Below are 23,500 nucleotides of genomic sequence, written 5' to 3' on the forward strand. Positions count from 1 at the left end.
ATCAATCAAATCAATCGAAAACAAAAGATAAACTGCAATTATCTAGTTTACCACCAACGGTACTCATAGAGATTCTAAATCCCAAAGCAGTCTTTAAATTGAGGGGCCGTAAGAGATTTATCCTAATTAGGTTACTCTCCTCTCTGAATAGGCGGCTTCACCAGTAACAGTACAACAAAGGAAGTTTACTGTCACGAAGGATTGGTTTGCCCGAAATGCAAACTTTAAGTATTTATAGACAAGAAAGTTTGGACACCAAGGAATTTTTAAAACCGAAATTATTCTCAAGATATTCAATAATACTTTCCATATTCGGTTTCTATAATTCCTGAGAATGCTCTGTCCAAAAATATTGATCGAAAACCTCCTTGGAAAATCTTTAACTAGCAAATGCACATTACTAATTCTTATTTTCCATCATTGTTATAAAATGTTATGGTGTTTATCTCCATGATGGCAAAAGCTATCAGACGGACAACGTTTAATATAGACCCGATCCGAAGGTCGGGAAGCTCCGGATGGAGTAGTCATTAGACGGCTGAAAAGGACTCCCGGACATGAAAAACTCTTGGTGTTTACCATAAAAGGGTCTCCTGCCAAGGTGTATGAATAAGTGTCATCGCTTGAGATTTTATAACTTTACTGAATCCATTAAATCCGTTAATGTTTTTCTGTTTTTCTTCATTGCAGTCAATAAGATTAAAACATACCCATGAAGAATCTGTACAAACGCTCCATTATAAACCCAGACGCGTGAAAAATATGTCAAATCCATTAGAATCCCAGGTATATTAAATTAGGGTTCTTATTATTTTAGTTGTTCTCCTTGAAACTCTTAATTTTGATTTTTGATGTGTTTTCAAAAGATATTATTTAATTTTTCTTTTGGTGATTAGGCCTTCTACGTGTTCGCAACACACAATCAAGTTATTTCAGGTACACTCCCCTAATTTCTCTATGTCTTTTTCAATTTTGGATTTGTTTCATAATTATGTGGTGTTTGGTATTTTGGTTTAGTAGTTGATTATCTTTTTTCTTTTTGTTGCTCCTAAGCAGGAAGTTGAACTTTATAAGTCAATGTATTGTTACATCCATTTGAAAATTTAGTTTTAATCATCTAATGTAGGGTTGTTTCTTATAAAATTGAAGCACACTACTTGATTTTGGTTTTTCCTCATTACCATCATCCATGACCCTGTTCCTGGGTTATGGTGATGAGTATTTTCAGTTAAGACCTCTGCAAGAATTTGGAACTTTGCAACGGTAAAATTCAAAACTTTTTGTAATAATTGACTGAGATTTGCTGCTTCTGGATTCAATTTCTGCCAAAACATCATTTTGAGATGAGGAAAGAAAAGGTCACAAAAGGAAGGCAGTTTTTTAAAGAATCACTAAAAATGATTTAAGTTACTTATCAATTACGCAAGCTTTTATTCTTTGCCAACCTACAGGTAGATTACTTTGTCTTTTTTTTTCTGAAGAGCTACATCTATAGGCGTCTTTTCCAACTTTGATGATATGAAAGACAAGAATATGCAGTAGTAACTCCACATCCCTACGCATTTTATTGCGTGCTTTACTTAGATATCATCATTTGTCCATTTGATTAGGCAACTCTTAAAAAAAATCTCTTACTCATTAATTGCTCAATTTTCTCTGTCTCAGGTCAGAGAAACTGGCCAAACCAACAAATTGTGCTCAATCAGTCTATGTGATTCAAACTCCATGCTTAATGAGGTAAATGGTGAATTATGCCAATGCATATTTCACCTTGGATGAAAAGGTTAGCTAATTGTATTTTGTTTCTTTTACGGATATTTAGAGGGTCAACAGTACCAGAATCATGTTTTATAGATAATCCAACAACTTCATGGCTTAATAGCATTATAATATGGATTCTCCAGAAGCTTTTGGTTATTGTCGTAAGTTCACACCATGGTGGCACTAACTTTTCTGTGGTTAGTCACATAGTTTCATTACAATTATTAATACTCGGAACGACATAGAAAGTTAGCGATCTCCAAATGGGTTGAAAAATGATTCCGAGAATGGTTTAGATTTACTCGAAAAAATATTACAAATATAGAGCCACTACTTAGGAAATGGTTAAGATCACCTCTCAGATTGCTCACAAATGTGTAAATGTGCATATCGAAAGCCTTAATATTTATGTGGGTTAGTATCGTAGTAGCATTAAAGTATCTATTTTTGCTTTTCCTGATGCACACACTATGAAGCAGACATAACTACCTTTTTCTTTAAACATTGCACAGAAGCTAGCCTAGCTATATTTATCGGTCAATGTGATTCATTGTAAGATTAATAAATTAATTGAGAAAATAAGATTTGTCTTTTGTAAATTATTAAGGTACCAATCTGGAAGGTTTGCAGCACCACGTATTTTCTAAAGCTCGAGAATCCAACATCTTTAGAGGCAAATATAAGGTACGAGTTCATACGCCGCAAGCTTAATTATAATCTATTCTTGGCCTAGAACTCATTAAACCTCAAGCTCAAATCCTCGCATTGTACAAAATTATATCTATTTTAGTTGGTCTTTTTATCACATCCATCTAACAGTTAGTTATGTTGTTTATTTGTATGTAGGAATTGATGATTCTAAAGCATTAAAGATCTGAAGAAGTGATGTAACCAATCCCAATGGTCACTGACCTGGAGATATTTATGTTACCATCAAGGTTGTGAATCTAATTTATTTGCCTAACTTTTTTTCATCCGTTTTATATTATTTTTCTGAGGATACATATTCTTAGACTGCCAGTATTTGTTCCTTGGTGTATCACATGTATCATTTTTCCTCCGATAGTCTTATCTACCTTAATTTTAATATGTTTTCCTGCATTTCTACCCACAAGTTCTGCATTGGCCTCACAAGTTCTTTATTATATTCACCAGTTATTCTTTTGTTAAATATAGTTACGAATTTGTGAGCTGATATTTTTCTCTGCTTTTGTAATATGCAGTTATCATGGATTGACTATATTGTTGCATAGAGCTAATTCAACTTATATGATTCGGTTATTACCTGTGTGAATTTGAGGGTTCAAATTTATGTAATTCCGACTTACTAGAATTTTTTTGTGAAGAACAATTTATATGATGTTATTATGTTCTTTTCTTAATTTAGTTTTACTATTTCCGCGACTAACATTTCCTCATAATGTATGAATCACCAATTTTTTCACTTTGAAACAAACCATTTGACATGCTATTAAGCTCTTTCACCAGGAACATTGAATCTGTCATTTTGTGTACATTATATAGGACTCCGAAGAATTATATGCAAGGCATCCAACTATAAGGTAAATAATTGTCATTTCTTTTTATTACGGCTTTCATCAAAACCAATAATTGTCATCCAACTCTGTTTCAGATGTTTTTTTTTCCTTGGAAGGAATGCAACGGAAATCATTGATGCTTCGATGTTGTACTTGGGAAAATAAGGTCTGAATGCAGAAGTTCAGTTGGTCCGAAGTCGCAGAGCCAATTAAAACACAATGGTGGAATGCAACATGGATGCGGTTGTAGCAAACAAAGGTATTATTGTTTTTTACCATTTTGTTTGGATAATGACCATGGCTGAATCTCCATAAACTAAGTAAAATTGTATTTGTGGATCCTTGGAAACAGTGTGAACAATAATGGACTATGACAATAATGAACTTTGGCTAGATAGTCGGATGTTGTTTTGATTTTACGATTACAAGGTTGGTCCTACCCGCTTTAGATGCCATTTTCAGGAAGATGAAAAGCAATCTTCAAAACGATCAATTAAGTAAATGCTTTTATAAAGTGAAACTTATCAGAACTTTACCTGATTATTGTTAGTAGTTTCAATAAAATTACAATATATGTACCATGAACAAATTTATAGGAACTATGAGAAACAATGCACACACGTAAACAAACTTATCTGCTCAAGTAGCATTGGTAGAAGCAAATACCACGCTTCACTAAATTGTCTACAAAGACAGTTGCAGAACTTCAGCTGTGCAAGTTAGTGGTGGAATTGATCATTTGTCTTATTATGCACAAACAACTTATACCTTCATCTTTTTACGATTATATATCTTTATGCGTTAACGGACAACATTAGTTTCAGTTAGTTGCTTATCTTCTTTTCATTTGACATTTCAGATATTATTACAGAGAGAGTTGTTACTACACTAATATATTTTCAGAAAGGGATAATTTTAAAAGCACGGAATATTCTTATAACCATGCTGAGGTTTTTATAATCTGTAGCCAGGGGAAAACAACTATTTTAAGTTGCACGTCCATCAGATGCCATTAATGTGGCAAAAAGATGCTACATAATGTGATTTAGTGGTCGGTGCTTGCGTGGTGGATATGTGGTAGTTTCGGTGTTTGGTAACAGTGGTTTGGACTCTTTTAATTATTAATTAAATCGTTTACATCTAATTCAGGTATACCTCATTAACTAGAAAGTAGATCAGGTTTTTGATGAGATTATAACTCTGGAGTTAGTTTCAGTTTAATAGAAACTATATGCTCTCTGATTGGCTATATAGTACATCAACAAAGAACGTGAAGGGACTTGATGGTAAAAGAATAAGGCCCATGTTCAGATTTTATATGGCCACAAGTTCCAGATTATTCAGGAATCATTCTTTTGTTGAGAAAGGCATGCATGGCACGAAATGGTTTTTTTTAATTTATTTATTTTTTCTTTTTTGATTTGTGACAGAATACAATATATGTATCTGCCAACAAATGCTGAACCTATCATCATGCATGTTCGGAGGTGTTGCGCCTGTTTTCTTTGTTTGCTGGGTTTGGACTACAAATGAAGAAACCTAGAATAATTATTTTTTTCGTGATGACAATGAGGTAACACACCTGCTCATCTTCTACAATTTTTGTTGTTCCCTTTCCATCCTCCTTTTTTTTGGAAGTTCCTATGCACTCTTTCTCAAATTACTTTTTCACTTATAATGTTTCTGGGTCAGTTGCAGATCATCTGATCAGGGGCCAATCTCAAGCATGTGGAAATAGATTAGTCCCAAGATATTTAATTGTCTACTCATTAGTGAGTCTTAGTTCTAAGTCAGTTAGTTACACAACGTTTGCTAAGATGTTGAGACTTATTTGAACAAGATAGGGTCCATATTATTAACATTGCTCGACTACAAGCTCTTTCAAGGAGGTTGAATCAACTTTCAGGAGTTCCACAATCTGATTTTTAATAGGTGGAAGGATGGATATTCAGGACTTTGTTTCCGAAGATTACTGCTTACATGTTAATAAGTTGAAGGTAAATCCTCTACTAATATCCCTTTGTGCCTGTGAACAGTTTGCACTCAAGTATCAATGTGTCATTATCCTAAACCGATCATACTAAATCCCACTTACATTAGGAAATGGTAAATATTGGTATTTGCTATGTTAGCTCAAATGGCAGAGCGCATGGTTCTCAACCATGTAGTTGTGGGTTCGACTTCCACAGATGGCACAGTTAACTTAGTTGAGTAGGCTAAAACTTTCCTGCTTCCGATGGCATTATTAGCTCTGCAATACACATGCGTAAGTTTAAAAAGCATGTCATATATCATCTCAGTACCCATAGAAAAAGAACGCCAACAATACTAGAATTACAAAACATGAATTGCGAATAATTTAATCCCAGCCCTAAATTGTCCAATAACTCTTTCATGTTGCATTTAGCAACGTAGTCAAAGATAGATAACACCACTTGCATTAAATGGGTAAAATTAGTAATTTTGTGGTCCATCTGTAGTGCGACCATCAAATGTTCCTTATGATGAGTAGTTGTCTAATCCGGTCTGGGATTGACGATGCTGATGATACCTCCACTGAGTGGCAAATCGTCGCTAGATACAGTGGTTTCCAAGGTAACATTCATATAACTAAATCCATTGCGCTTGATTCATATGCCATTCAACTTGATATTTTAGGGAGTTTATGCCAATCAACTTTATAGTTAGGTTAAAAACTGCTTTTATCTTTGACGCCCATTAATGAATTCACTTATTTAATAAGGTTTGTACACTTGGAACTGCATATCAGAATTCAAACTCAAGGGAAGTACTAGGCGGTGGTGGATTTTCCGAGCCTTAACAATGGGTAAGAGATTCAGGATGGCACTCGGTGCAAAAGGGTTTGTACAATGAGCAAGCAAAATGTTACAGTAATGCATTAAAACGGTGGAATTGAAACAGTGATTTGAGTGACTTTTAACTTTTTGGATGTATGCATTTTTTATGGTGGCAGAAGATTCTTAAGTAGCTCCCGGATTTCCAATCTCATGGAATATAGGGCTATATTAATAGCTAAAACATTTTCGAATGTAATTGAAATTTCAAGTGTTGTCCTAGCCATGATTTTTTGTTTTTGTTTTTGTTTTTGCTGCACTACATATATAGGTGGAAGAATGTCTTGATCGAATAAACACTGTTTTCAAGTTGAAAAGAGATAATTTGATGAAATAAATCAAGGAAGAAAATCTTTAGGCAAGGTAGTTGTATTTCATATGTGTACAATTCCAAAAATGTTTGTTATCTTACATGATTTTTTCCCTTTTTATTTTTGAATAATTATATAAAAATCTGACATGTGGAACATATTCACAAATTTATTTTTGCTAAATCTTTAGATGAAAAAAAAAGACCAGTTCTTTTCCAAACACAAAGAAAATATATGGTACATGGTCTATATAGTATGAACCAAATCTCCTTGTATGAAAAAAATCTCCCTATATAGTACATGGTCTATACAGTATGAACAAAATCTCCATGTATGAAAAAACAAAAATATATTATAAAGTATTTGAAGATACAAGTTCATCGTATATTTTCTAATGAAAGTGGATATCCAGTTTAGGGTCAGATGTTGTACACTACAACTCATTCTGTCATCAATGCTTAATTACCACATCAATGTAAGTGTTGTTTGTTTTATTGTCGCATGTTTATAAGTGCTTAAATTGGTACCCGAATCGGAGTCAGAATCATACATGTTTAATGGTGTTGGCATATAATTGTCACAGAAAAAAGCTAAAGAAAAATATTTATTTGCAAAATATTACTTATGTGAGTTGTATTGTGGATCAACGTTACGACTTTCATTCGCCACGATTTTATTTTCAAGGGTCAAGAAGTGAAGGGTAGATAACCCTTTATAAAATTTGAAGCTTCATAAGCTAAGAAACACGACGAAATGCAATACTCGTTAACAAGCTAGGAGTAATTTATCTTTCAAACACTAACAAATTATTTGTTCAAGGTCCATGTGGTTGCAGGAATTCTTAATTTCCGTGTACAGATAAGAAAAAGAAAAAAAGAAATACAACGTACGAAAATGCACACTGATAGTACATGTTTTGATAAAAGTGGATTTACAATTTATGGCTAACGCAAAAATGGAAAAGAGATAGTTGTATTTAATGGACATAAGAGTTAATATAAGAGTTATAAAAACCTTAATTAGCGATAGTTGACTGGCATGCATCCAATTACGCTCATAATATTTCATGCATTAATTAACGTAAGAGTTATAAAATGTTTTACAAAAAGATGCGAAGGCGTGGGAATCGATCTTCATAAATTATAATTTTAAAAAATGATGAGCTTTCTTTGTGGAATCAAATTGGGGAATGCTTTGGAAAATTAAGCAACAATGACAAAATAAAGGGAAAGAAAAAAAAAGATTATTGGTTGCTGCTCCTGATTCTCATGATGTTATTGATTGCTGAAATATTGACGCAAGTGGTGGTAGAGAATATGCTTTTAGTGATATATGAACAGGGTATTTACCGGTTTGGTAGAAATAAGACAACCAAAGATCTTATTTTTTTAGTGTAAGTCGGTGAATGATTTTGCATTATAGTTTCTTCCTGCGTTTTTATTTGTATTATTAGTGAATGATTTTTAGTTTTATGAATATAATTTATTTATTTTTAAGAACAACTTGATAATGGATAATAGTTTGTCCGATAAATCCAAAAAGAAACCAACCTTTGGAAGATATTGCCAAAAGTATTACTTCTTATGTCGCTTGAACCTCCCAGGACGCGAAGATCTATATGATAGGGATGAAGCCCGTTAAAGATTAGTTTATGACCAAATCCGAGAGTACAATGCTTCGAATGTGTTTACCAACCTTGATTGCAGATATGGCCAGATTCCTAAGTGATTTTCAATACCTGGGGAACTTCTACACATGAGTTGAACGTTAGAGCCCGATGAGGGGAAAAATACATTTTATACATGATCTTAATCAAGACCTGGGTGTTCATGCGAAACTAAATCCGCAACTGGATAAAGATGTTCTCGGAACAATCAAGAACATTCTCTTATAACAAAATAATGTGTTTTATATTCACGCGCGACCTGAGTAATATCGTTCCCATCGAGAAAAAGTGAAAGGCATCATCACCCACTATGAAGAATCTACGAATAAAAGACGCCACAATTTGTTAATAATCGAAGAAGTTTTGATCATACTTCCCAGGGATGGTTCTGAGACACCTGGCGTTCTGAATATTATACTTTAGATGAAGGAAGACAAAGGATTTTTCCCGTATTTCCGAGTGTCACCCTGCATACTCTCCCTTGCATTATGTTTTTCTCATTCCGGGCGGCGAGTTAAGGTGGAAACTAGATACGAAACAACTTGATCCAGACACATGAAAACATATTATAACTCTAGAATCATTTCATAGTTTCCACGTTTTTAGCTGTATGATAAGTATTCTACTATCCTGAAAAACTTTTTCAAATATTTGGCGGATGCTTGGGCATCAACAGTAAAAAACCGCCTACGTTATCTCACGAAAATTCAGGATATGCTGCGAGAGTATTGTTACAATATTATAAATTTCTTAAAAAAATTTGGATTGAATCCCAACGACGGAGGTAAGCCTTACGTTTTTCCCTCGATTTTCATTGGTGTTCCCGAGCATATGTTCGAGATCTACCAAGATTTAGTGACTTAGGACAGGTGTCACACAAATTTTGTTCCTTATGACGCAGTCTGTCATAAATGTTTATTTGCAACGTTCAACATGAATGTTGTTCTTATTATTGTCAAATGTTGATGATTGGGACGCATCCGATTATACTTACGATGTGTCAAATATTAATGCAAGAATTGTAAAATTCTTAAAAGAAATATATGGATGAGGGGATCTTCATCTTTATGATATCCTAAGTGTCAAGAGTTGTCTAGAAAACTAATAATCAAAGTTTCAAGAATGAGATCGTCTAACAAGTAATTGTATTGTTGATGAAAACATATGCAAGACAATTTACCAAAAGTTAATTAACTTGGATTATGTAATTTTTTATGTTTTTCATGTCTTTTTGGAAGCTCAATTGAGTATTTTCCGATTTTTAGAGTAAGAAAACTTTTAAAGTTTTTATAGTAGACATACTTTGTAGATCTATCAACATATAATGACAATTACATGTTTTAATCATCAGTCATATATATCTTTCAGATGATGATTGTGAACCCGAATTGGCCAAAATTGATATGAATATGCTTCTGATTGTCCGAATCTAATAACCCGTGTTTTAAAGTTGAAAATAGACCGTTTTATGAAATAAAACAAGGAAGAAATTTATTTGCACAAAGTTCTATCAAACTATGGATCAAATTATACTTATGGTGTATCAAATATCAATGCAAGATTTCTACGATGTTTAGTATAAAAATATGGATGAGGGGATCTTGATACTTATGATAAGCCAAGTGTCAAAAGTTATCTAGAAAACCAATTATAAAAAACAAGATGTACCATGTGTCAAGAATTAGATCATCAAACAAGTATTTGTACAGTTGATGGGATATAGTTATTATTTTGGAATCTAATATCGTTTTGAGTTACTTAAAAGGTATTTCACCGGATAAATATTAATTTTGGCATCGAAGGTTGCACTTCTCCTAGGTTCCTTTCATATTTGAATTGTTAAATAAAAACGCGCAACATGAAGCACATAAGTCACCTTTTATTTCGACTGCCAATGAATGAGTGTTTTTCACATTTAATTAATAACCAACATTAAGTTTAACTAGAATTAATAAATAAAATAGACACAAAAGGATTTTTTTTAGGTTGTACATTATTAGTTACGATACTTGGATAACAAAAACTTAACCATATCAATACTTGACTAATAAAAATATATTAGTGGTATTTTAAGTGTTTTCATGAAATATGTCATGTTAAAAACCATGTACCAAAGACTACACGTCACGTGACAATAACCAGAAGTTGAGCCGGGGCGTAATTCCCGGTGATACCTAGTATATAATTAAAAACCTTAATTAAAAGATTCTTAACTTATTTAATTTGGATCCTGGGATTTACTTCCTTCTTAGTTGTTAAGGAATATCTTTGAACAATAAAAGATACGCATTACTGCATGTGTTCAAAGTGTGTCGACATCCTTACTTTGTAAGTCCTCTTTCATACTTACATACTTGAAACCGATTTACCGCGCTTCCAAACAAGTTTATAATTGGTTCATCTGACTTTCAAGAGCTATGCGATTGATTAAGAACTCTCAATCACAAATCATGGGTTTAACGGTTCTACCAAACCAAGTTTTGGTTCTACCTCCATGTGAGTACTGTGCATAGTCACACTAGCTTCCCAAAATTTGGTTGACTAGGTACTAGGATCGGTTCCCCACATATATATGGTATCTAACTCATATGTGTTGCACATGTCCATAGGATCGGTTCCCCTTTGCTTAAAAACGTGTTGCACATGTTCATAGGATGGGTTCCCCTTTCTGCTATAAACCTTGTTGCACCCCATAAAAGGATCGATTCCCCTTTGTGATGTGTTGCACCTCTTACTAGGATCGGTTCCCCTTTACCCAGCGTTAGGTCTTACAAACTACACAAACTCGATCATACCATCAGGTGATTACTTAAGATCGGTTTCACTAATAAAAGTTATATCAATACAAAAGTCAGGCCTCATGTGAATAGTTTTACCAAGAACACAAACAAGTCATGAGCAGTTATACTAATCACATATATTGGTCGTTCATAAGATATGCAATGAAGATTAATCCCAATAACGCCTGGCGAATTCCTTTTCGATTCACAAACAAAGTTCATGAACTTACTTCCTTAAAACACATGTAAAAACATTGTTTCCTAGGATGAAATCCTCACCTCATACCCATACATAATCACAATAGAATTCAAACGATTATGTCGATGTCTTATCTACAAAGTTTAATGGTTAAGCAATAAACCTCATATTATATTCCTTAATACTATGTCTATCTAGAGTGTTCATGCTTCGCAGTTTTGTATTCAATATGCACGACTTGAAAGATACGTTAAGGAATGAAACAGTTCAAGTCAAATATCACTAACCTCAAGTGGAAGGATGATGTTGTGGTTGTATCTCCTTACTTTTTCACTTCTTCAAGTCTTCGCAATACTTGTAATGTCTCATATCCTAATACTTTCAAGATAACCTATACGAAGTTGACTCTAGTACATTTAATCAAGCGACTCTTAAATAAGTTTTGGTTCACTAAAATTGACAACCAAACTTGACAACCAACGCTTGGTGGGTTCAACCGAGCTATGCTCTAACATAGTCCGAGACATAGCTATAAGTAGACTAGAAATTAAGACTTACAGTTTTAATCACTAAAATTGACAAACAAGCTTGATATAGCAACGCTTGCGAGTTTGACCGAGTAGTGCCCTAAAAATCTTCCCTTTGTCAATTTTAGTGACAAAACTATCAATACATATGGATTAAAAAATAAATAAACTTTGTAGCTTCTCATCCAAATGCTTGATCTCCTTGGTTCTTCAACATTACTCAAAATCTTCGTCACTTCCAAGTACTCCAATGATTCTGGACGTGTTCAACTCAGCATCATAGTTATTGAAGATCCGTAGCAATACAATGAGAAAACAGTTTTCTCTCCATCATTGTTATATAGTGTCATAGTATTATTACACAGCATCAAAGCTCAATTGTATCACAACTTTGACAACAATACTATGGTGATATGTATCACTCCCCCTTAGTCAATACTTCGTCTCACAATGAAAACCACTCCCCCTTACATAATGATCCGTAAACCATATGTATTTGTAGTGTGAACTACACATTAATTCTCCCCCTTTTTGTCAATACAAATTGGCAAAGGTAAGAAAACTAGTGGGATCCTAATAAAATTTTCATAGAGATACTTCATAACCAAAAGAGAACATATCAACTTGGTTTCGATGATTTCACATAGTCGAAACTTAGTGTATTTATCAAGGAGTTTATAAAGATACAAGAAAACTCCTACAATATTCTACAGTCGCACTCCCCACAAAGATATGGCAATTAAGCACAAGTTCAATTAAGAACTCTCCCCCGTAAAATTTCATTCCCGAAAGAACAACAAGAGTGACCTTACTTTTACAAGAAAAGAAGGATTTCCTTGGATATAATCAAATCAGATGAAACATGAATTTGTATCCAAAAATCTCAATTGAATTAACCACAAAGGAAATGATCAATTCAATTGGCCATGCTCAATATAAGAAAAATTACGGAGCAACACAGTACATTCACAAGGATGTCGATCAGGGAAAGACCAATACTGCGGAATAATCATAGATTCATTTTATCTTTCATCACTATTTGCATAGAGACATGTAATAGACTTAATCTTTGTAAACAAAAGTTCATCCTATCTTCCATCAATATTTGCATAATGACATAATAGGCTTAACTTTTGTTGTCAAAAGTCCATTCTATCTTTTATCAATATTTGCATAATGACATATAATAGAGTTAACTTTTGAGCAAATATGGGACAATCAAGGTTCATTGATGTAAACAACATATCCCATAACAAGTTGCAATATATAAAACCATAAAGATTAATACTGCAAAAATCATATTCCAAATAAACTTTAGAATTTAAATAAATAAATCTAAAAACATTGCAAGATGAAAATCGTTGGCAATAACTATGTGTACTCACAATAATTGCTATTCCAAACCCTATTTATCATTCTTAAAAAACAAGAATAAATTCTCATAAGAAGTTTCTTAGACATAAAAAAACAAAAACAACTCCTAAAGACTAAAAGCAATCACAAGCTAGAATCAGAGCCCACGTTCGAAAGCCTCACGGGTTTCAAGACCTTTGAACTTGTGATAGACAACATCAAGAACATCTTTGGAGGATGAATTCTCATTAAGACGATCCTTAAAGTGTGTCTTCATGAGAGCAATGTCAGAGTTAACCTTTTGCAACTCAGTTCTTAACACATCAAGATCTTTCATAGTACTAACAAGCAGCAGTTTTGCATCGTTAAACTAACAGATGAAATCTTGAACAACTTCAGCAAAAATCTCTTCATCGTCCTCAATATCTGAATAATTATCAGGCAATTGAGAAGAGGTGTCATCAACTTCTACAAGTGTCTTTTTCTCCTCCTCTTTGAGATCAAAACCAAGACCTTATCAAGAAAACCTTTTGCAAAACAAAAAGAGCCAGAGGGAGATGCCATTCTTGACAAGAGAAATAACATGGAGTATGCGTACTCTCCTAGAAAAGTTTGGTTATTTAAATGGTTTCTCAGGGAAACAGATTTTAGGGTTTCCAAAATTGGTCTGTGACATGTAACATGGGTACCCGTACGAACACAAACTTGACCCATAGCCGGAAAATACCCAAGTAGCGAAAAAACGAAGAATAGGAAAACTGTTTGTACAATAATGTTTTTCTACGTGAATAATTTCACAATTTTTAACTCAATAAATTTTACGTTCTCATCATAGAAAAATTTAGAGCATAAGAGTAGCATTTTTGATATAACAAAATTTCAAAAAGAAATATAAAAATCAAAAGCTTGACAAGACCAAACACAAAAACTTATGCAAAAATGTTTGTGAATGATAATCCAGCTAAGAACGATAAGAAAATAGCTAGAGAATCAGAAAAATTTTGCCATCAAGTATACCTGATCATATCTCACTAAACCAGGATTTTTGTGAGTGAAATTTCTGAAAAAGCGGGGGTCTAACAACCACATCCAATATTTCGTTTGGCAATCTGAATAGACAAACTCCAATATACTTTCAAGAGAGTCAACTAGACAGTCAGACTCAATCAACAGAAAAGTATATCAAAGAATTTTATATCTCTATCTCTCAATTCAATCTGCAATCAACAAATACGAATTTTGCGAGACCGATTGAATATAAGAGTAACTTGAACGGTACCAAAGACCAATGTTCAAGGATCAATAAATCTCAATCAAAAACCAAAGGTTGGATTTATCAATTGATCGATTCAACGCACAACCTGTGAAATTTCAATTATATAACAAAATATAATGCGGAAAAGAAATAACACAGACACCAGAATTTTGTTAACGAGGAAAACCGCAAATGCAGAAAAACCCCGGAACCTAGTCCAGCTTTGAACAACACACTGTATTAAGCCGCTACAGACACTAGCCTACTACCAATGAACTTCAGACTGGACTGTAGTTGAACCCTAATAAATCTCACATTGATTCAAGGTACAGTTGCGCTCCTTACGTCTTTGATCCCAGCAGGATACTACGCACTTCATTCCCTTAGCTGATCTCACCCACAACCAAGAGTTGCTACGACCCAAAGTCGAAGACTTGATAAACAAATCTGTCTCACACAGAAAAGTCTATTGGAATAGATAAATTTGTCTCCCACAGAAATACCTATGAGTTTTGTTCCGTATTTTTATAAATCAAGGTGAACAGGAACCAATTGATAAACCAGACTTATATTCCCGAAGAACAACTTAGTATTATCAATCACCTCACAATAATCTTAATCGTATGGTAGCGAAACAATATATTGTGGAATCACAAACGATGAGAGGAAGATGTTTATGACTACTTTTAATCTTACCTGTCGGAGATATAATCTCGAGCAAATTTTAGAGAAGATAGTAATCAACACGATAGAAGAAGTAAGATCAGAACACGCAACTACAGAGAAAATAGTTGGGTCTGGCTTCACAATCCCGATGAAGTCTTCAAGTCGTTAACCTACATGGTTTCGTGAAAAAACTAAGGTTAAAGGAGAATCGACTCTAGCTTATACAACTAGTATCACACAGGAGGTGTGGGGATTAGGTTTCCCAGTTTCTAGAGTTCTACTGTATAAAGTTTTCAAATCAGGGTTTGCAATCTAAGTTACCTTGGTAACAAAGCATTCAATATTCACCGTTAGATAAAAACCTGATTAGATTCAAGCTAATATCTTTCAACCGTTAGATTGAACTTATCTTGTTATACACAAATGAAATGTACCTTCATTCAGGGTTAAGTAACCGTACCTAAACGTGTACACCACGTTGGCTCAACCGTAGTTAACCTAGGTTAGCTATATGAACGCTCTCATATCAACCTTATTCATCTTAACCACAACTAGTTCAAATGACTCAAATAAAACTAGTTAAAGAGTTTGTTCAATTGATATATTCTCATAGAAGTATACAAGAACAAAATTGAAGCAAAATCGGTTTGATTCACTCAAATCAATTCATGAACATTATAGCCACGGTTTGCAAAGAATGCATTCCTTATTATGTAAATGCATTAGTTCATGAGCCAACCGATTTTGAACTTTAACCACTCAAGTATGCATACGGGTACGCATACTTAAGTAGCCGGTTTGAGTTTGGGTTCGCTAGTATGCGAACGGGTACGCATACTTAAGTACACTTCCAAAACCCAGCAGAAATTCCCGGACCTATACCTTACGCAAGTATGCGTACCGGTATGTGTACTTGGTACACGGAATTTCACAACTACAAGTACGCATACGGGTATGCATACTTTAGTTCTGGTCATGGATCACATACATATAAGAATGTACACTATGTTTATAATCCAATGATGGTTAAGTATTCTAAACTCTTATTTCAATCATTAAAACTTTCTTAGAGGATGACAATAGCCATTTTCACACACTATTATCATCAAAGCAATTTTCAAGTTATTGAAATAATCATAACGTGACATTCCAAATCTACATCAAATAATTGTATCACACAAACCATGTAAGATGTTACTCGGCGATTTTCACATGATCATCTTTTGACTTTCGTCAAGAATATAAGATGAACTTGGTTGAAGAGAAAGCTTATTAACACATATTTTGAGAAATATGTAAGCGAGTTAATCTCAGCTCGAAATCTCAAATGTGTATAATCAACAAGTATATAGTAATACGACTTTTTTCTCAATATAGGATATAGACTAGAAATAGACTTTCCAAGTGATATATGAGTTTTAGTCTCCACATACCTTTTGTTGATGAAGTTCCCCAAGCTCCCCTTATTAGTTCTTCGTCTTCAATTGATGAACACCGTGAAGTCTTATACTCAACTACAGAATCTATCCTAGTCCGAGACATCACTATAAGTAGACTAGAAATCAAGACTTATAGTTTTGATCACTAACATTGACAAACAAGCTTGAGATAGCAACGCTTGCGAGTTCGACCGAGCATTGCTCTAATAATCTTCCCCTTTGTCAATTTTAGTGACAAAACTATCAATATATATGGATTCATGTTTGAGGGTGAAAACAGTTTCTGCTGATTTTGGTAATTTCGTGTGTGTGGGTGAGAAACGAGTCTAAACCCTAAACAATGTACTGCACGGGAGTACTTTGATTCAAGAGATCAATCTATACAAATCCGGCCTAAACCAAGAAATGGTCGTTCCATACTTGCTTCGGTAACAAAGTGAATGAGAAGGGTTGGTCTTAGGGAGGGAAGCGAAGAGAGTGTTGAGACCAGAATAGTTGATTCTGGAAGAGTAGTTGTTTGACGACTTGTATCAGAAAGTGAAACGCTAGCAGATTGGAAATCTAACAAGTGATTTCTGAGTGTTGTATTCTCCTGACCCAAAAGCTTTTTGTTTGGTGGAAATAGGTGAGACCTATTTATACAAGTCGCAACGAAACGTACCCTGGTCTCGTAAGAAGTGGAAACGGTTGAGTAAATGGAAGAAAGCGGTAATAGGTAACGCCTGGAATTGATGTTTCCATAATGAAGGAAACGTTTCACCATTACTTCTTTTATTTACTAACCGCCTCACTCTTATGACACTTTCTTATAACGGGCGTAGTGTACGCCGCACGCTGTAAACTGCCAGACTAATACCCTGATAAGTATCCCCCAGTTTATGACATATTTTTATGTCTCGTGTGTTTTGTGTAGCATGTTGCTATTGTTTGGCAAGTTTAGCTTGGGAGGATTGCCGGCTAGGTGATGACCTTCGACGGTCGATATTTTGTATCTTGAGAGGAAAGTTAGCCGTTGATTGTGGTTACCTTCCGTTGGTATCCAGTGGCGTGGCCACGGTGATGGCATGGATTGCGCATGCTCTTCGCGTGGCTAATTAGGGTTTGGTGCCGTGACCATAAAAATGGCATAGCTTAGTGTGCGCCATGGCCAAAGAGTTGGCAGCGTAGCCAAAGGTTGCCACAAGTCATTTGGTTTAGTGGCGAGCTTGTACGGATGAGATTTGCATCTCAGAAGGAAGGATAGTCTTTGATTGTTGCAACCCTCCGTTTGGTAGCCAGCAGCATGGAGGCATGGCCGGCGTGGCTTTGGCATGGTTTAGGCGCGGCAAAGCTAGGATTTTGGCATAGTTTTAGGCGCGGACAAAATTAGGGTTTTGGCATAGTTTAGGCGCGGCCAAAATTAGGGCTTGGCATTGGGCCAAAAGTTACCACGCGTTTGGTGGCAAACTTGGACGGCTGAGATTTGCATCCCAGAAGGAAGGGTGGACGTTGATTGTTGCAACCCTTCGTTTGGCAGCCAGCGGCATGGAGGCATGGCCGACATGGCTTTGGCGTGGTTTAGGCGCGGCCAAGCTAGGATTTTGGCATAGTTTTAGGCGCGACCAAAATTAGGGTTTTGGCATAGTTTAGGCGCGGCCAAAATTAGGGCTTGGCGTTGAACCAAAAGTTGCCACGCGTTTGGTGGCGAACTTGGACGGCTGAAATTTCCATCTCAGAAGGAAGGGTGGTCGTTGATTGTTGCAACCCTTCGTTTGGCAGCCAGCGTCATGGAGGCATGGCCGGCGTGGCTTTGGCATAGTTTAAGCGCGGCCAAGCTAGTATTTTGGCATAGTTTTAGGCGCGTCCAAAATTAGGGTTTTGCCATAGTTTAGGCGCGGCCAAAATTAGGGCTTGACATTGGGCCAAAAGTTGCCACGCGTTTGGTGGCGAACTTGGATGGCTGAGATTCGCATCTCAGAAGGATGGGTGGTCGTTGATTGTTGTAACCCTTCGTTTGGAAGCCAGCGGCATGGATGGCATGGCTTTGGTGTGGAGGTGTGGTTGGCATGGCATGTCATTGGCACTATGGTGCGGCTGGCATGGTTGGTATGCATTTGGCGCGGAGACGTGGCTGGCATGGCATGCCATTGGCACAGTGGTGCGGCTGGCATGGTTGGCATGCCTTTGGCGCGGAAACGTGGCTGGCATGGCATTCCATTGGAACGGTGGTGCGGTTGGCATGGTTGGCATGCCTTTGGCGCGGAGATGTGGCTGGCATGGGATGCCATTGGCACGGTGGTGCGTCTGGCATGGTTGGCATGCCTTTGGCACGGAGATGTGGCTGGCATGGCATGCCATTGGCACGGTGGTGCGACTGGCATGGTTGGCATGCCTTTGGTGCGGAGATGTGGCTGGCATGGCATGCCATCGGCACGATGGTGCGTCTGGAATGGCATGCCATCGGCACGATGGTGCGGCTGGCATGGTTGGCATGCCTTTCGCATGGAGATATGGCTGGCATGGCATGCCATTAGCACAGTGGTACGGCTGGCATGGTTGGCATGCCTTTGGCGCGGAGACGTGGCTGGCATGGCATGCCAGTTGCACGGTGGTGCGTCTGGCATGGTTGGCATGCCTTTGGCGCGGATATGTGGCTGGCATGGCATGTCATTGGCACGGTGGTGAGGCTGGCATGGTTGGCATGCCTTTGGCGCGGAGATGTGGCTGGCATGGCATGCCTTTGGCACGGTGGTGCGGCTGGAATGGTTGGCATGCCTTTGGCGCGGAGATGTGGTTGGCATGTGCAGAGATGATGCCAGTCAGTATTGAGGGCTCTGCCGTGGAGCATGGCATATAAAAAAGGTACCCCGATAATTTTACGCAGACATGTTGAATGGTTCGATAAATGTGCTAGTGGCGATATTATTACTCAAGTGTGATGTCACTGTCTGACTAAGGTTTTACGATTTTAACCCTAAGCTAAAAACCACCATCAACATTAAGTCCCCTGCTTAGCTCGGAACAGGGGCATTGTTGCGAGGTACGCATAAGATGGTGACAGACGACGACAAAATCGAAATGGCAAGTCATGAAAAGATGGTCAGGAAGATCCGTCTAACCTTTTCGAGAGGTAAGGAGAATTCGTGATTCTTGTGTTGGTGGATTTACGTAGATTCTACTCGTGGTGCTGCTAGCTAGGCCGCAGAGTGGTAGTGGTGGTTGATGTCCGTGATGCGAACAGTTGGCGTCAGCTTGGCTAGGCTGTGGAATGGTGGAAACTGTCTTCAGTCCGCGTAATGGTGGAAACTGGCTTTAGTCCGCGGAATGGTGGAAACTGGTGTCGGAAATTCGGCTATAAAACGGTGGTGATGACGCTGGAACTTCGGCTACCAAACGGTGGTGATGGCGCTGGAACTTTGTCTGAATCAGGGTTTGGCGTGTCGAAACCCTAATTAGCGCCCCTCACTAGAATCGTTGTAGAATTCTCGTACGAACTCGGATTGGAAAAGAATTTCCTATCTCCCCACGCGGGAATATTTAGGTTTTGAACTCGTTTAGGAGGTGAAAACAGTCCGCCAGTAAAACTCAGGAAGAATTCACGAGGGATGTTGCGGGCCCGTGGAATGATGGCAACTGGCTTCCGTGGAAGGATGGCAACTGGATTCAGTTCCGTGGAAGGATGGAAACTGGCTTCAGTTCCGTGGAAGGATGGGAACTGGCTTCGGAACTTCCGCTACTGAACGGTGGTGATGGCGCATGGCAACTTTGTCTAAATCAGGGTATGGCATGCTGAAACCCTAATTGGTGCCCCTTACTAAAATCGTTGAAGGATTCTCGTAAGAACTCGGATTTTGACGGTCCGCCCCTCCATTCTGATCGGAAAAAAGAATTTCCCATCTCTCTACGCGGGAATATTTAGGTTTTGAGCTCGTTTAGGAGGTGAAAACAGTCCGCCGGTAAAACTCAGGAAGAATTCAGGAGGGATGTTACGGGCCCGTGGAAGCATAGTCGCGCCCAGTCATCTATTCCCGTTCATGGATCAAGAAGGAAACTTTATTTTGTGCAAACTCTAGAAACTTCATCCGCATGAGAAGAGGTATCGACCCTCTTCTGTTTTCTGTTGCTCGTCCGGATCCGTGATTTCGTCTGCAGTGTCTCTCCAGTGGATTCCCAAAATTTACCAAACTCCCTCGCATTCTTGGGACGGATGGATGAAATATATGCTCGACAACGATCATGTCAGGGCTAATCTTGGAGATTGTGGTTGCGTTGTCGGTCTATCCTCGACTTTAGGTTGTTCAGTGCCTGGAATTTCTGATCGCGATGATGATATGTTTTGGATGCTTGTATGGTCGAAATATTCCGGAGCCACCGGATGAAATAGATGGGTTGGGAGACGATGTGCTGCTATCAAGTCTTCAAGGACTTTGGTCCAAGCTACATCCTTCGAACCATCTTCTGAATCTTTGACTATCATATGGAGTGGGATGCGGTGAGCAGTCCCCAGTTATACTTCTGTTGGATCCTACGGCATGGCCGAATATGTGAATGTATCTTTGTGGCGTGCTTTTGGAGTCTTCGCACATGTACAGCTTCATGTTGAGAAATTCCCGTGGTTCGTAAAACTTCGACAGTGATGATGTTGAAATCAGAAATAACTTGTTTGAAGGGAGTGGAAGCGTCCCATACTGGTAGTCCCCATGTGTAGCCTACTCTCATTGCATCGCTTTGAATCCACGTCCACGGGATTTGATACATGCTGATTGTATTCTTCTGGATGTGACGTGGGGATGCTCAGAATATCATATGGACGAAATATTCTGGATAGCGAAGAAATAGAAATGAGAGAGTCATGTTGTCGTGGATCCCTCTGCTTCTTCAAGAAAATGTTTCAGCCGCATCTCTGGAGTTATCTCATGAATCTTTGATGGTCATTGGGATGGAATATGATGAGCAGTCCCCAGCCGTATTTTTCTTTAGTTTCTGAAGTTGTTTCCTCTGAGCAGGATTGGGATCCATCGCGGCCTCGTAAAGTGTTGCTGGCGTCTTCTAGGAAGAGATGCGATGATATTCTTACGTTACACCCTTGAAGAGTAGATGACCTTGTCGTGGCTATGACCTTTTGGATGACCGTGTCTTCTGAGCTTTGATAGTGGAGAGATTTCGTGTAGATCCTCAGTCCCCAAGTGTGGTTTACGGGTTTCCATCTTGTAGGGTCGGTGGGTTGACCGTGATAAAGATATCACCATCGTGCGCTCGTACTTGTTATTTTGTTACTTCTTCCACGTGATAATATGGAGGAATACGGGTTACCTTTGTAGTGATCGTTGTCGTGGCGAAGCTCTGGATGGTATCAACAAACAAACGGCAACAGTTCTTGGCAGCAGATGTGATCAGAAGAGACTACATTGTCGTGGGAAAAAAGTAGGTTGGATGGAATTGTATGAGCGTCCATGGAATTAAAGGGATTGGTTGGATGCGATCATGATCTTTGACATGGGGAGTGTGGTGGCACGACCCTTGGCAGGGAGTAGGCGTTGAAGCGACTTCGGTTCTTGTTGAAACTTATAGAGCAAAACGCTGAAGCTTCGTCTTCGGATCCTGGAGAAGCTTATGGAGAGAACGCTGAAGCGGAGCGGCTGCTGGAGCGAATATTTAAGCGGAGCTGCTGGAGGACATTGAAGTGGAGCGGCTGCTGAAGCGAACGTTGAAGCGGAGAAACTGCTGAAACGGACGTTGAAGCGGAGCCGCTGCTCGAGCGAATGTTGAAGCGGAGCCGCTGCTGGAGGACGTTTAAGCGGAGCGGCTGCGTCAATCAGCGTGCTGTCAAACTGGACACCCTTCAAGCGAACAGTGGTTAGGAGTCCCCAGTTCCATCTATCAATCGTGCTTTCCAGGAGAGGTTGGGGTTTGGGAACAACTTCTCTGGCTGGAAACAGCTGCTTTCCTGATGCAGTGCGGTTGAGGGATGCAAATATGTCTTGACGCTGCGCCTTGGGGAAATATAGAATCCCACATGAATGTTTCATCATAGATTGCACGATTTTGCGGGCGAAGTCCCCGGAAATCATGCAGCCCCTGATAGGAAGAGAGACTTTGTGAACTCAGGAGGGTTGCTGATTTTCTTTGCCTCGATTTTGGAGAAGTCGTTCCTGATTTTCCAGTGTGATGAAATTGGATTGCTGATTCCCTTATACTAGGCGTTCAAGAGCGACGCGAGCCTCTTTGTCTATAAACGCGCGTCCTGCTGAAGTGTCTGCACCGTATATCAAAAGTATTCCTTGCCATCTCCATCTGGGGTTGATGTGACTCTTGTGGTGGCCGCTCCGTGAGTGTCTTGAGGAAAATAGGTATCTCTTTCTGAGTTGTATCCATGACTGTCTGAGCCTTACGAGAGCCTTTGTCTTTCCATCAAATCAACCGTGGTGAGAGGAGGTCAGCTTCTTCTGGTTCCTCCATTCTCTCGTCCTGATGGTGGGGTAGGAGCGGCTATGGTTACGGTTAGAGCTATCACAGTTGAAGAAACGTTGGGGGTGGCGGCAGCGGCTCTGACCCTGGTGATCGGAGGTGTAATGCCTGAAGGGACATTTTCCGCGCCGCTGGTGTTGACAAGCGACGTACTAATGTTACTTTGTTAGGAGGAATGAAGAATCTGTGATCCTTGCATTCGCGGCTTTGCATAAATTTGGTTTAGCCATTGGGTGTTGGCGTCAGCGCTGAAACTTTGGCTACTAATCGGTAGCGGTGGCACTGCAACTTGGTCCGTGGAACGGGCGCTGGATAGCTAGGTCATGGAACGTGCACAGATGGCGCTGGACTTTGGATGGCTGTGGAGCGGAAAGATGGCGCTGAAAGGGTGCAAGTTGCTGGCGCTGGAAGGATGCAAGCTTCTAGCGCTGGAAAGGATACAAGCCGCTAGCGCTGGAAGGATGCAAGTTGTTAGCGCTGGAAGGGTGCAAGCTGTTAGCGCTGGAAAGGATGCAAGCTGTTAGCGCTGGAAAGGATGCAAGTTGTTAGCGCTGGAAGGATGCAAGTTGTTAGCGCTGGAAAGGATGCAGAGATGGTGTCGGCTGGGGCGTGGATATGGCGCTGACGGTCTCTTGGCGCTAGCTTGGCCACGGCCTGTTGGCGTCATGGAGCGTTGCTAGCGGTCCCGGTTGCCTTTTCCCAT

The 23,500-nt window shown here is 38.5% G+C and overlaps 2 long non-coding RNA genes across 2 annotated transcripts; both read left to right on the top strand.

Moving 5' to 3' along the window:
- The first annotated feature begins 643 nt into the window (after positions 1 to 643).
- Positions 644 to 2,435, top strand: LOC113293141. The gene is made up of 4 exons (XR_003332068.1): positions 644 to 786; positions 897 to 936; positions 1,666 to 1,783; positions 2,369 to 2,435. It is a non-coding gene; the product is annotated as an uncharacterized LOC113293141 (long non-coding RNA).
- A 974-nt stretch (positions 2,436 to 3,409) lies between these two features.
- LOC113293142 lies at positions 3,410 to 6,408 on the top strand. Its single transcript, XR_003332069.1, has 4 exons — positions 3,410 to 3,558; positions 4,730 to 4,872; positions 4,998 to 5,296; positions 6,070 to 6,408. It is a non-coding gene; the product is annotated as an uncharacterized LOC113293142 (long non-coding RNA).
- Positions 6,409 to 23,500: the final 17,092 nt, after the last annotated feature.

Source organism: Papaver somniferum, chromosome 7 (assembly GCF_003573695.1).
Source record: "Papaver somniferum cultivar HN1 chromosome 7, ASM357369v1, whole genome shotgun sequence".
Taxonomy (NCBI): domain Eukaryota; kingdom Viridiplantae; phylum Streptophyta; class Magnoliopsida; order Ranunculales; family Papaveraceae; genus Papaver; species Papaver somniferum.